At 41.4% G+C, this 13,630-nt stretch overlaps 1 protein-coding gene and 1 non-coding gene across 3 annotated transcripts in view; both read right to left on the bottom strand.

Annotated features, from left to right (window-relative positions):
* Positions 1-13,630, bottom strand: part of LOC123516172 (putative neural-cadherin 2) — a 468,611-nt gene that overhangs the window by 88,564 nt on the left and 366,417 nt on the right. The window lies entirely within an intron of this gene.
* Positions 2,244-2,317, bottom strand: Trnal-caa. Its single transcript has one exon. It is a non-coding gene; the product is annotated as a tRNA-Leu (tRNA).

The following is a 13,630-nucleotide window of genomic DNA, read 5'->3' as shown; positions in this document are numbered from 1 at the left end:
GATTAATCTTCCCTGGCGGACTAACACCAAGACGGACAGCAAGTAAATGACCCCTGTAGCCGCTGCATATCCCCCAGCTCTGACCTGAGGGGCAGGTGGAGAGGAGGGACCACTGAGGATAGAGGCAGCGCTCGAGGATCCAATTCACGCTGATTAGCCAGTCATGCGCAGGCTCCTCTCTCCCCTTTAGTGCTCTGCACGCAGCATTGGAAACTACGGCATGTAAATTAAGATTATCAAACGGTCATTTCTGCGTTAAAATAAAAACAGGTGATTTTCTTTGGTTTGACACAAACACACACACACACACACACACACACACACACACACACACACACACACACACACACACACACACACACACACACACACACACACACACACACACACACAACGTAATGGGGAAGACTGGTTGGGTGACCAGTAGGCGACCGAGGTGAATTACACACACACACACACACACACACACACACACACACACACACACACACACACACACACACACACACACACCACCACCACCACCTCTCTCTCTCTCTCTCTCTCTCTCTCTCTCTCTCTCTCTCTCTCTCTCTCTCTCTCTCTCTCTTCCACATGAAAAGGATGCTGGCTAAAGCTAAGATGATAGTTTTAAAAACCGGCTAATTGCCTCCTAGTAAAAAGGCAGCTATAACAGGATATGGTCAATTAAATTCCTGAGATGTTTTGGTGCTGTGATCTTAACGAAGCTCGAATAGCATCATAGCTAAACAAAATAAAATATCAAACTGCCAGAGCGCAAGAGAAAAAGAAGACGCCTTAAAGATGATATCGCTTAACACCAAAATGACTCCATTCTATTAATTAGTGGCTTGAGAGCGACAGAGAACGAATCATTACCAAAATCAGCGATCCTTGTTGTATAGCCAAGTACAGTGACATTAACAGTGCAAATACATGCTCACCAGCGTCTGTGATCTACAACACTGCCCACAATTCAGCTTTTCGAACCAAATTGCCGTGAAACAAGAACGCTTTCCTGCCTCACTCCAGAACCAAATGGCAGTGATCCGAATATATCTCCCTCACACTGAACTTTTCTTTTCGTTTCAGCGTAAAAACTATTCGTTAATTACGTTTATATTTCAGCAGGGTTCCCACATCACAGACTCCCAGAGTATTCCTCACATGGACTTAGAATGCAAATATATCCAACCAACACTTTTCAAGGAAGCAAGGTAAGAAGATACATGCTTAGTTGCTGACTTGTTGGGTGTCAATGTCAGAACTGCTCAGACCTTAGACAAACTACAACAGTTTTCCATGCGATCCTCTTGTGTGTGTGTGTGTGTGTGTGTGTGTGTGTGTGTGTGTGTGTGTGTGTGTGTGTGTGTGTGTGTGTGTGGACGATCTTGGTTGATTTTTGCACAGCCGTGTCTGCGTGTGTTATGTTGATGGACAGAACAATTATCAGGAACTGGCAGCCTTATTACCCGGCAAGGACCTCGATGCCTCTCACCAGTTAATGAAGTAACTTTTAGAAATCGTGTTTAACCTTCATGCCAATTAAAGTTTCACCCTGCATGAACATAGACGTGCATGAACATAGAACCAATGTAAAATATAATATCATAAATCGACCACCAACGTCAGAGTGATGTGAATCAGTTAGAAATAGTCACAAATATTACATTGCCATGATAAATTTGAGCTCTTTTACTTTCATGTTTGCTGAATACTATTTCCTGCTACGAAAATTTTAATACCTAAATGCGTATATCACATTAAAAGATTTTTGATTTAGTGACAATTTTGTAACGTCTGGAGCTCACATGACATTGTTGCGTCTTGCGGTAAATCTTGCGACTTCGATCATCTTTTGGTGTCAGACTAAGTATCCATAGAATATATTCAATCACGAAAAAAAAAAAAAGTAATACTAACCTGATACCAGTGGTATGAAAAAAAATAACTTACAAAAACATCACGTTTTTTTGTGTTTTGTATTTGTGTGTGTGTGTGTGTGTGTGTGTGTGTGTGTGTGTGTGTGTGTATAATTCACCTCGGTCGCCCCCTGGTCATCCAGCCAGTCTTCCCCATTACGGAGCGAGCTCAGAGCTCATAGACCGATCTTCGGGTAGGACTGAGACCACAACACACTCCACACACCGGGAAAGCGAGGCCACAACCCCTCGAGTTACATCCCGTACCTATTTACTGCTAGGTGAACAGGGGCCACACATTAAGAGGCTTGCCCATTTGCCTCGCCGCTTACCGGGACTCGAACCCGGCCCTCTCGATTTTGAGTCGAGCGTGCTAACCACTACACTACGCGGTGTGTGTGTGTGTGTGTGTGTGTGTGTGTGTGTGTGTGTGATCCTTATACGCAACATTACAGATACACAAGCACATATATTCACTGATCGCATTTAAAGAATGCACTTTCAAGACCTGACGGAGAGAATTCAAGATCTCACGGAGAGAGTCAACTTTAAATTGTCAATAAGTTCACAAAGCCACCGGCACTAAACCGAAGGTGAAAAATTGAAGGCATTACGGATTTTGGAGAAAAAATCAAAATTTGTTTTACCTGTAACACCATGAAGAGATAGTAAATCGTGAAAGGACGGGATGGTGGAAACTTATAAAAAAAACAGAAGGCACAGCTAGGAAAACTAGAAAGAAGATGGAGGAATGAGACTATAAAACTTCAAGTATAAACTCCCGGCAGAGATTGGCAGCGTTGTGACTCATCTAGATGGAAGCCTTTCAACAACACTGGACACGACTTACGTATATTGGCTATCTGTGTGTGACTGCACACATGTATGTTTGTGTCTTTAAATGTGTGTGTGTGTGTGTGTGTGTGTGTGTGTGTGTGTGTGTGTGTGTGTGTGTGTGTTTGTGAACTCATCATGGTCGTCTACTGTTTATCCAGCCAGCCGTTCCTCTACGGAAAGAACTCAGAAGAGCTCATCATACTGACCGATCTTCGGGTAGCACTCACACATCACACACCGAAACAAGGTCACAACCCTTGTGGTTACATCCCGTACCTACATGGTGCTAGGTGAACAAGGTCTACACATGAAGAGGCTGGTCGCGCTCGAGATTGCAACTGGGGTCCTGTCGGTTGTGAGCCGAGTGTGTTATAACCACTGAAGTACAATACACGAGGGCCCACGTGCTCGTGTGTGTGTGTGTGTGTGTGTGTGTGTGTGTGTGTGTTCAGGCAGCGTTTGGTCCCTCTTTTACCTCCTCCAGCTTACAGCCAACAATACTCAGGATGTGTTTGCCATGAACAGGACACCGGCACCTACTGTACACCAGGAACCCCACTGGCGGGTGTTAAAGGGAGAAAAGGTTCCATCAATGACGGTGAATGGTGAATGGCGCCAAGTGTCTCCTTCCCCTTAATGAGTTCGCCATGAGCACGGCTTTGCCACCTCAGTCAAATACTGCCTTCAAAAGGCAGCCTTTATCGAGGATTTCCTTAATTTCCATGTTTCTTTTTTTTTTTCCACGGCGAGAAAACTGGACTCGGCACAAGAACAAACATTAAGAGGAAACCTCAGGAATGGTCATGGCTCCTTTCACGTCCATCAGCAAGTCATCGTTCGCCAGCACTTCTATCACCGACGTCCCTCGTCGTCACTTTAATCATGTTTTTAATTTTTAATCGTCGTTACTCGCCATTGCTCCAATAATTTTACGACGTTCAATGCCATTAATAGTGTTTTCACTATTCCGCACCCACACAGAACACGCCCTACATAATAAAGCACCAACACATCCTTTCACACACACACACACACACACACACACACACACACACACACACACACACTCTCTCTCTCTCTCTCTCTATCTATATATATATATATATATATATATATATATATATATATATATATATATATAGAGAGAGAGAGAGAGAGAGAGAGAGAGAGAGAGAGAGAGAGAGAGAGAGAGAGAGAGAGAGAGAGAGAGAGAGAGAGAGAGAGAGAGAGAGAGAGAGAGAGAGAGAGAGAGAGAGAGAGAGAGAGAGAGAGAGAGAGAGAGAGAGAGAGAGAGAGAGAGAGGGGGGATTGGAGAAAAAAAGATGGTGATATCCCTGGAATTGTAATGCACCAAGCGTGCGGGAGGCGTGATTTTTGCAATCATTGCATTTTACGGACACGAATAAAATATTGGCGTTGCTAATTTTTATCGCGGCATCTGTGCTAATCAAAGGAGTCTTCATCACGTAATGGAAACGTCTTGAGGGAACACGAAGGATCAATCTCCTTGGTAAGCATCTCGTCAGACCTTCGGGAAGGAGCAAGGGTCTTCAGCTTGTACTCGTTTTATCACCTCAGATGTTTACAGAATGTAGCAGAAAAATTAGAGATCGTCATCAATGGCACAAGTAATCACAAAAGGTCTGTAAAAGACGTCTAACAAAAGTGTCCGATAGAAGATAAAAGATCTGATTGATTGTAGAGTACATGGACAATTGTATTTCATTTTTATTCATGCAGTAATAAATTAACAAACAAACAGACAAATGATTTGATCATGCTATTTATATCATACCAACGAAGATTGCCTGGGATAAGGAAGGACTGGACGCAATTCTAGAAACAAGCACATGACGCGTTTGCAACACAGCATGAATTTCTTTTACATGTCTTCATATTAAAATTACAAAATCTGATGACAATATCGTTATTTGTCCGTAAAGAAAATATAAGAACATAAGAACATAAGAAAAGAGGGAAGCTTTAAGGGGCCGCCAGGCCTACACGTGGCAGTCCTGGTGTGTTTAAAGCTACCTAATTCCATCTACCATCCCCATCCATGAACTTATCTGCTGATGTTCTTCATGATCATTTAATTCAAGATTCAGTAATTCAAGACAAATAACAACCCTCCAAAAAATAGAAAAAAATGCGCAACTCCTACACCATGGGTAACTTAAACAAGCACAAATAGAAATTAGAAAAATTTTAGCAATTAGGTTTTTTGCAACAATTTTCATATTTATTTGCTTTTAACCTGTAAAAAAAAAAAAAAGAAACAAAAGCGCACTATGAATGTGAAGCTTCCTCTCCGCTGCTGCTCACACAATATTATCTATTTACTTGTAATAGTTTCTAGGGGAATAAGGTGGTGGTGATATGTGGTCAAGACCATTACCGTTCACTCGGGCTCGGACTGCCACTATAGTAAAAATTAAGATATATATATCTTTTTTTTTTTTTTTTTTATAAAAATAGAACTTTTACATACAATGGTGGCCCATGTTTTTGTTATTTTTTTTTATTAATGCAAAGAGGATAGAATATAATAGAGAGGACGAAATAATCCAAAAAAGCATTCGGTGAGATATAAATATTGGAAAAAGAAGCAGGCAAAATAACAGCGAGGATTTTGTTGCATATTTTACTAGCGTAGGGGATGGAAGAACAGAAATAATGGGTCAGCACTGAATTAAAAACATGTACTGTAGAGACTCGCAACTACGTACGGCAGGGAGAACTGGGGGTGCACATGCCACACACAGACCTCTACAAAATACACGTTAACCATAAACAACTGTAGTTCTACGTAGTACACACACACACACACACACACACACACACACACACACACACACCCGGTAGCTCAGTGGTTAGAGCGCTGGCTTCACAAGCCAGAGGACCGGGGTTCGATTCCCCGGCCGGGTGGAGATATTTGGGTGTGTCTCCTTTCACGTGTAGCCCCTGTTCACCTAGCAGTGAGTAGGTACGGGCTGTAAATCGAGGAGTTGTGACCTTGTTGTCCCGGTGTGTGGTGTGTGCCTGGTCTCAGGCCTATCCGAAGATCGGAAATAATGAGCTCTGAGCTCGTTCCGTAGGGTAACGTCTGGCTGTCTCATCAGAGACTGCAGCAGATCAAACAGTGAAACACACACACACACACACACGGTAGCTCAGTGGTTAGAGCGCTGGCTTCACAAGCCAGATGACCGGGGTTCGATTCCCCGGCCGGGTGGAGATATTTGGGTGTGTCTTCTTTCACGTGTAGCCCCTGTTCACCTAGTAGTGAGTAGGTACGGGATGTAAATCGAGGAGTTGTGACCTTGTTGTCCCGGTGTGTGGTGTGTGCCTGGTCTCAGGCCTATCCGAAGATCAGAAATAATGAGCTCTGAGCTCATTCCGTAGGGTAACGTCTGGCTGTCTCGTCATAGACTGCAGCAGATCAAACAGTGAATTACACAGAACGAGAGAGAGAGAGAGAGAGAGAGAGAGAGAGAGGTGATATAATGTGATGAAGAGCAGGAATCCCTATAGATTGTAGAGGAGAGAAAAAAAATAAATAAAATGAAAATAAATAAATAAAGAAAAAAAAAACACGAGTAGCGATATGTAATGAAAAAAAAAACAAGTGAGCAAAGTATGCGAGATGTGTAATGAAATCAGAGTATAATGAAAGAATGCAATTACTGCAAACAATCCCGGGTGAGTGGTTAACTCGTCCATACTCCACAGCAACACCAAACTGTTTCCAATTAAGTTTTTGGTTAATAAAGTTTTTCCTAGTTATTCAATGCCATAATTTCCTGGTCATTACTCATTTATTTATTTTTCCTGTTAACATACATAGGAGCCAATAGGAAATGGGCCAATCCCTTTGTGTTGAAGGTGTTCTTAATGTTATTACTTAAAAGAAGAAATTATGTTTTTGAACGTTCATCTAATTTTTTTTTTTTTCCGAGACATGACCTGAGATTATAATAGCATGAAAGATCAACAACATTCTCTTTAAGGTATGGGCTATATTTAGTTATCTGATGGACAATATTTGCTGAAACAACTACATCTCACTTACTAATCTATCTCTCGTTTCGGATTCAGTCACAGAGACAGTTTCAACTACCTCTGTATTCTCAGCAGATTTATTTTTCGACGTTTTCTGGCATTTCGTTTGTAATTGTGTTACCTTGATTGGCAGTAGCTGAATATCGGGAAGAGCGAGGAATATTGGCACACTTACATACAATTTCGTTGAAGCTGAGCGTGTCAATGGTATTGTATGTTCTTTGTTTTTCTTTTGCTGATGTACACAGTGTTAATATTATAAAAACTGCAATTAATGTAAGCAAATTCAGTATTTTCTTGATATAGTTTCTATTCAAAATCATATGTCAAAACTTATGGCTCTCGTATACTACATTAAGGTAGAACCAACAGAATCACTTACAATTTATCTATTAATTTATGATGTATTGTAACATAACAAGTATCCCTGACATTGCTCGGTAGCCAAATAACAACACCAGTAGCATGACATAGAAAAAAGTATTGCAGATGTATAGTTCTTTATCTTTCTTCTCGAGGCGAGGAGTTTGAAGTCAATCTTATATTCTCTTCCCTCAAAAAAGTAAGAGAAACGACTCTCATTGTTAAATCTCGACTTCCTTCTTCCGTATCTTATATGTAACTTAAGTGATGAGCTGTTAGTCAAAAAATATAGGAAGTTTAACATAATAGTTTATATTTTCTTGAAAAAAATATTTTCTTGCTGCTTGACTCAAATAACAACAAAATTAATGCAAAAGTCACGCTCTGAGTTTCCATAAGCAATGAAAGCAAACGTATAAAATTATTATTTTTCCGAATTTACTCGATGATATCTGTCTACATATCTACTAATATAGAAGCAATCAATATCTTTGTGAGTATTACGATATACAGCTTACTCAAATTCTCTAAGCTGATTATATTTGATTTGTATACTAATCATCTGCACATAAATTTGCTGGATGGTGCTTCCACTAGACTGTTGATGCTGCGGTCAAATGACAGAAAGAATTGTGTTTTCTTTTAAAGCTAGAAAAAAAAAAATAAAAAAAATAAAAAGAATTATATATATTTCCATATCGAAAAAAAAAAAAAAAACAAGCTCTGCATTTGTCTAGAAACATTTCTTTTTATGTAGGGAAGACGGCCAGCCAAAGGTAAAAAAAAAAAAAGATAAAAAAGGCCTACTTGAGTGCTGGCATAGTTACTTAACCTATATAATCATTCAAGTTGCTAAATAAAAAAAAATATCGGCTTCTAGACTAATATTACACTAAATATCAAAACATTACTATAGATGTATTTTTCGTTCTAATATTCTAACTCTGCGACTCCCATGCTTCCTTCAAAGGGAATAACTGGTTTCTGTCAGCGCCAAGCATTCCTACATTCATCACAGCATTTCACTTGCTACAAGATTAAACTCACGTCTTGGATCTTTTTCATGGACTTTTTCTTTTCCGTTGGTTCTGCTCCCTTTGTCATCGTCTCCCTCCTACCCTTTTTTCCTCCGCCTCGTAGATTGAAAGAATATATGACAGGTGTGAAAAGTTGTCTGCCATGTGTGAGAGAGAGAGAGAGAGAGAGAGAGAGAGAGAGAGAGAGAGAGAGAGAGAGAGAGAGAGAGAGAGAGAGAGAGAGAGAGAGAGAGAGAGAGAGAGAGAGAGAGAGAGAGAGAGAGAGAGAGAGAGAGAGAGAGAGAGAGAGAGAGAGAGAACGAGTTGTTTTGTTTTTTTATCCACATTGATCTACTTCTACGTACATTTTAGAAATTCATTATTGCTATTCAGAGCGTGGTGGGGAGATTGGAAACGCGTACCTGACTATCTCTAAATAAGCACAAAATTATTCATACGTGAATATGTGTGAGTGCGTGCGTGGCTGCGTCTTTCTGTGCAGCAAGTGTGGAGAGTGCAGTGAGAGGAGGCGATGCATCATGGCATTAAAATAAGTACAAACAATCTTCAGTCCCTGGAATGGAGACCGAAATTTCTCTCGCTTCCAGTGTGTGTGTCCGAGTGACAAGAGCAATTTGAGTGGAATGGATTAGCAAGGATGAACGTGGATATTGGATTAGATGGTATAGGGAAGAGCCGTCCTCGCCTGAGACAATGGGGGATAAGTCAAGACAAAGGAGGCTGCAGGGGCAATACGTGGACTATTTGCTCATACAAGGTTACGTCTTGATGCTGCAATGTTATCCTCAGCGGTGAAAGTAATGTGACTTGGTGAGAAGCGAAAGGAAATGAATGTCAATTGTTTCAAATGTTGTATTCTGAGTAGTAATCTAACAGTGCCGCAAATGAAGGGTTGGCCAGAGGGAGAAAATAATGAAGGAATGCTTGCCACTTTTACAGCAAATAAGAGCGAAGTGAAAGACATTCCTCTTACAGACAAAGGAGTGAAAGTCTGATATCAAACTTATCTTCTGTTTGATTGTGAAGCATGATTAGACCACTCCAGTTTAAGGGATTCAGTATATTCAGTATAATATGATCATGATTGAGATCTAAAAAGCACATGACCTGTTATCACGCTCAACAAATCATGAAGGGAAAGTGTAAGCGTGATTAAACCTCTATGAAAATCAGATAAGAGCCACAAAGTTATGATTATTACATGATACTTTAGTGTGTGTGTGTGTGTGTGTGTGTGTGTGTGTGTGTGTGTGTGTGTGTGTGTGTGTGTGTGTGTGTGTGTGTGTGTGTGTGTGTGTGTGTGTGTGTGTGTGTGAGTGCCTGTGCATGTGCATGTATGTGCGTGTGTGTGCCTTTCCGCTCCTCCTCCTCCTCCAGCTCGGCACGAGGCTTTGGAATTTAGGAGGATATTTCTAAATCTTGAAATTGACCGACTACGTAATTTTGTTAAGGCCATGAATATTCAATGCATTTGTTTGGACATAACAATATTCCGGGAATTTTGTGCCCATTCATAATTCTCTTGGCGAGGAAAAGGAAAAGAGAATGATGAAGCGCAAAGCAGGAAAAAGCGAGGCATACACAAAAATTGCAAATAAAAAAAAAAGAAAAGAAAAAATTGTAACGTGGGAGGTGTGAAACAAAATGAAATGCACGTCCAAAAGAAAAAAAATAAAGAACGAACGAACGCCAAAGGGTCACTTTCCTTTGACGCCATTTAGCGACATCTTATCTCTCCTCCCAAATTCTTTCGGGCCTGCTACCACCATTCTCTCTCTCTCTCTCTCTCTCTCTCTCTCTCTCTCTCTCTCTTACCACGTCTTCCTCGCCTCCTCCCCACCAACTCATTCCTTTACACAACCCTCATTACGCTCTCCTCTCTTTCGCTTTCTTCCCCAGCCACCTTCTCTTCCCTTTCCTTCTCATCCCCATTCTTTTCTTGCCGTCTTCACGTTTTCGTCCTTCTCTTCACCACCCTCTCCTCACTTTTTCTCTCTCCTCCCCCAATCAACACCAGTCCCTTTCCTCCTCTCCATCTTACCATCCGCATTTCTTCGACCATTTCATCATATACGTTCTTATACTCCTCCCGTTTATTAACTCCTCTCAGTCTTTCTTAAACCTACCTCATTTTGCTGCTCCCTTCACCATCTGTTCATTCCCCTCCTTTTCCTCCAGCACTGCGTCCCTTCTTCCCCATCCGTGGTCCTTCACTATCACTGGGAGTGGGAAAAGTTTTCATATATGCCGGTAAACTTCCTCCAGATCCCAATAAAGGCAAGCACTATTTTTTTTTCTTTTTATGTCGGCCCCCAATACTTCAAGCTGCTTTGGGATGATTGGAGGAGGCGGCTGCCCGACTCAGGGCCCAGACATAGACGGTCATGCAGGTGCTTATATGAAAAGTGTCGTCGATTTTCCCTTCCGTAAATTTTCTAGGAAATATGAATGTAAATAATGAAGTAGTGTTAGCGAAGTATTGTATGTAGATCTCTCTCATTCTAAATTCATTGCTTTAATGGAATTATTAACAAAAACCTAGATTGGCGCATTCATAATGCAGTGATTTAGAGTTTAAAACGGTATAGAAAAATTACCAAGGAATGTGAAAGCTCAGCGAAAACAAATAAAAAGGGAAAATAAATCATAACCAGAAGCGTTATCGTTTGCATTTCAATAAATCATGTGAACGGAGTTTTGTTGTAACAAGGATTCTAAGAATTAAAACACGCAATGTCCAGATATGACAAGATTTTTTTTCATCAAGTTATGCACATGTTGCAAACGCCAAACAGAGACGAGAGGTAAAAATTATGTAAAATGAATCTAAATAAATAATAATCAATACTTAGGTCGTAAGTTCATAATTCCCACAAATCATGCATAACGAGTCTCCTTCCCCACACAGGCAGTTGACCTGCACACAAACAAGCACTGGCACTGGCCTTACACACAGTCACCCTGCATACAACCAACAAGCAGTCTTAGCGTTACCTAAAAAATGTGCGTGAGTAATGAACACCAGACATTCCAGCCCATACGCATGTATCCATGAGCCCACACAACACAGGCTGTGAGACAAACAGTTCTGATATTACGCCTTACTAAGGTTTTTGTTCTAGCCCGCGCTCAAACATAAACACACCCACCCACCCATCCACCCATCCAAAATCACACAGATGCATACACACACACAAACACACATACACCCGCACTCACATACAAGCGCGCGAGCCTGTGCGCGCGCGCGCGCGTGCACACACACACACACACACACACACACACACACACACACACACACACACACACACACACACACACACACACACACACACACACACAGACCGGCACTTCCAGCTTGCTTAGCGTAATCCCACCAGAAGTTTTAGAAGGCCCCACTACGAAAACTAATTTGTGTTTTCTCGCTTAATTAATGAAGGATTATTCAATGCACGAGACAATTATCTGAAAATCAAGAATTAGTGGAAGAAGCTCAAAATTAATTAAAAGGAGTAATTATCTGTAGGAGAGGTACATGGCGGAGGAGAAGAAAGTTTATTGTGGTCAGCAATGAGATAAAGAGACCGTGGCGGGACGCGAGGAATGTTTAGTAGGTGATTAAAGTAGCAAAAAATCGGTGGAGGGGGACTTCTCGGATATACGTTCATTAGTACAGAAACTGCAGAGCAACAAGGGGCTTGGAGAGGAGAAAAGGAAAGGGTTTTTAGAAGTCCGTGTCAGGCGGGCAAGTCGTTTATTGCAGTGCGATTCTAATTATCGGGCGCGTGGACATGAAAGCTGGCCTGCACGAACACCAGCCTCCTATTTCCTCCTACAAAAAATAGGTTAATTGAGTCAATGGGAGGAAAATGGGAAGGGAAAAGGGGAAGGGGTGGAAGGATGCAGTGAAGATAGAGGAAGGTTTAAAAGGTGTGTTTCAGGCAGCGTGCACTGTTCATTAGCCAAATTTGTGGATTTTGCAAACCATCTCGGGGGTTTACAAACGGCAATTTGGTATGTTGGTTAAAAGGTGCCATTAGTGTACACAGAACATATCCAACACACACACACACACACACACACACACACACACACACACACACACACACACACACACACACACACACACAGTAAAAGCGTCACATCTATATTACCATCAATATTTCCCTTCGTTTTTCCCCTCATACTGGTCTTTCCCGGTTCGTCAATGTAGCAACTTTCCTCTCAGCGAATGTTCCTTTTGGTTTGTCATACCTGGCGCTTCTCAAAAGTTTTCTAATCTTTTTAATGACCACCAGGTATTTCTTTGAGTTATGGCTTTCATCCATCGTTTTTACTGAGTACTTTTCGATCTCAAGACTCTCCTCTCCACTCTCACTCCATTTCCTTGACATCACCCAACTGAAAAATGTGCTGCCTTTGCCACACGGTCTTGACTCACGCTACGCTGCATATCTGTCAGCTAAAACTTCCACACTCTGCCGTCAATCTCTGTCTCTAATATGTACAGTTACTTCGTCAGTCAGAGCTGCTATCAGAATGCTACGACATTTTGTCAATTTGTGGGTTATGCTCTGTGTGGCAGGCGTATCACGGGACAAGTCTACCTCCAATCACTATGCAGATTGGCTCCCCCCATCGTGTCATTCCATCAAGCCTGTCGATGCCAACATAATTTTGCTGATTTTTGTTAATTATTAACACGCCACGTTCATGTGAATTTTTATTTGCTTTTTCTGCATACCTACCTACCTGCCTGCCTATCTGCCTATCTATCTATCTATCTATCTATCTATCTACCTACCTACCTACCTACCTACCTATCTATCTATTTGTCTACTTACCTGCATATCCCTCAATCTAGTACACACACACACACACACACACACACACACACACACACACACACACACACACACACACAGACCATCAAAGGACACAGGCTCACTAGAGCAACGTACCCTCCACAGACCTCAAGGGATGGACAAAGGAGAACAAAGTAACAAAACAAGTACGCCAAGACCGCGGCGATGCTTTTGTCGAACCTTCCCTGCAGTATCCCCGTGTTCCCTCCCCCTCCACCCGAGCACTTTACTCTCAAATATTGTAAATAATTACCCTAGACTTATTATCAAGAAAATATATAAAAGGATGACAGATTCATTCAACCATATTCGAATGATATAATAAATCTATAAATAAGTATTGCACAGGGTACTGATCATTATAATTAGCTAGTCATGCCCAGTCATGGTAATTATCACAGTAAATCAAATGGTGCGGCTCACTAGTCACATCAGCATCAACGAGGTCTCAATAAGCTTTAATATAAATGCAAGCTGTACCCAGCGTGGCCACACCGGTAAGTTTTGGGCTCATGCGGAAAGAAAGTGTTCCTTCGGTCACACA

This window comes from Portunus trituberculatus, chromosome 40 (assembly GCF_017591435.1).
Source record: "Portunus trituberculatus isolate SZX2019 chromosome 40, ASM1759143v1, whole genome shotgun sequence".
In the NCBI taxonomy this organism is placed as follows: Eukaryota; Metazoa; Arthropoda; class Malacostraca; order Decapoda; family Portunidae; genus Portunus; species Portunus trituberculatus.
Note: the sequence above shows the minus strand (reverse complement) of the source record. Positions and strands in the feature narration are given on the sequence as shown.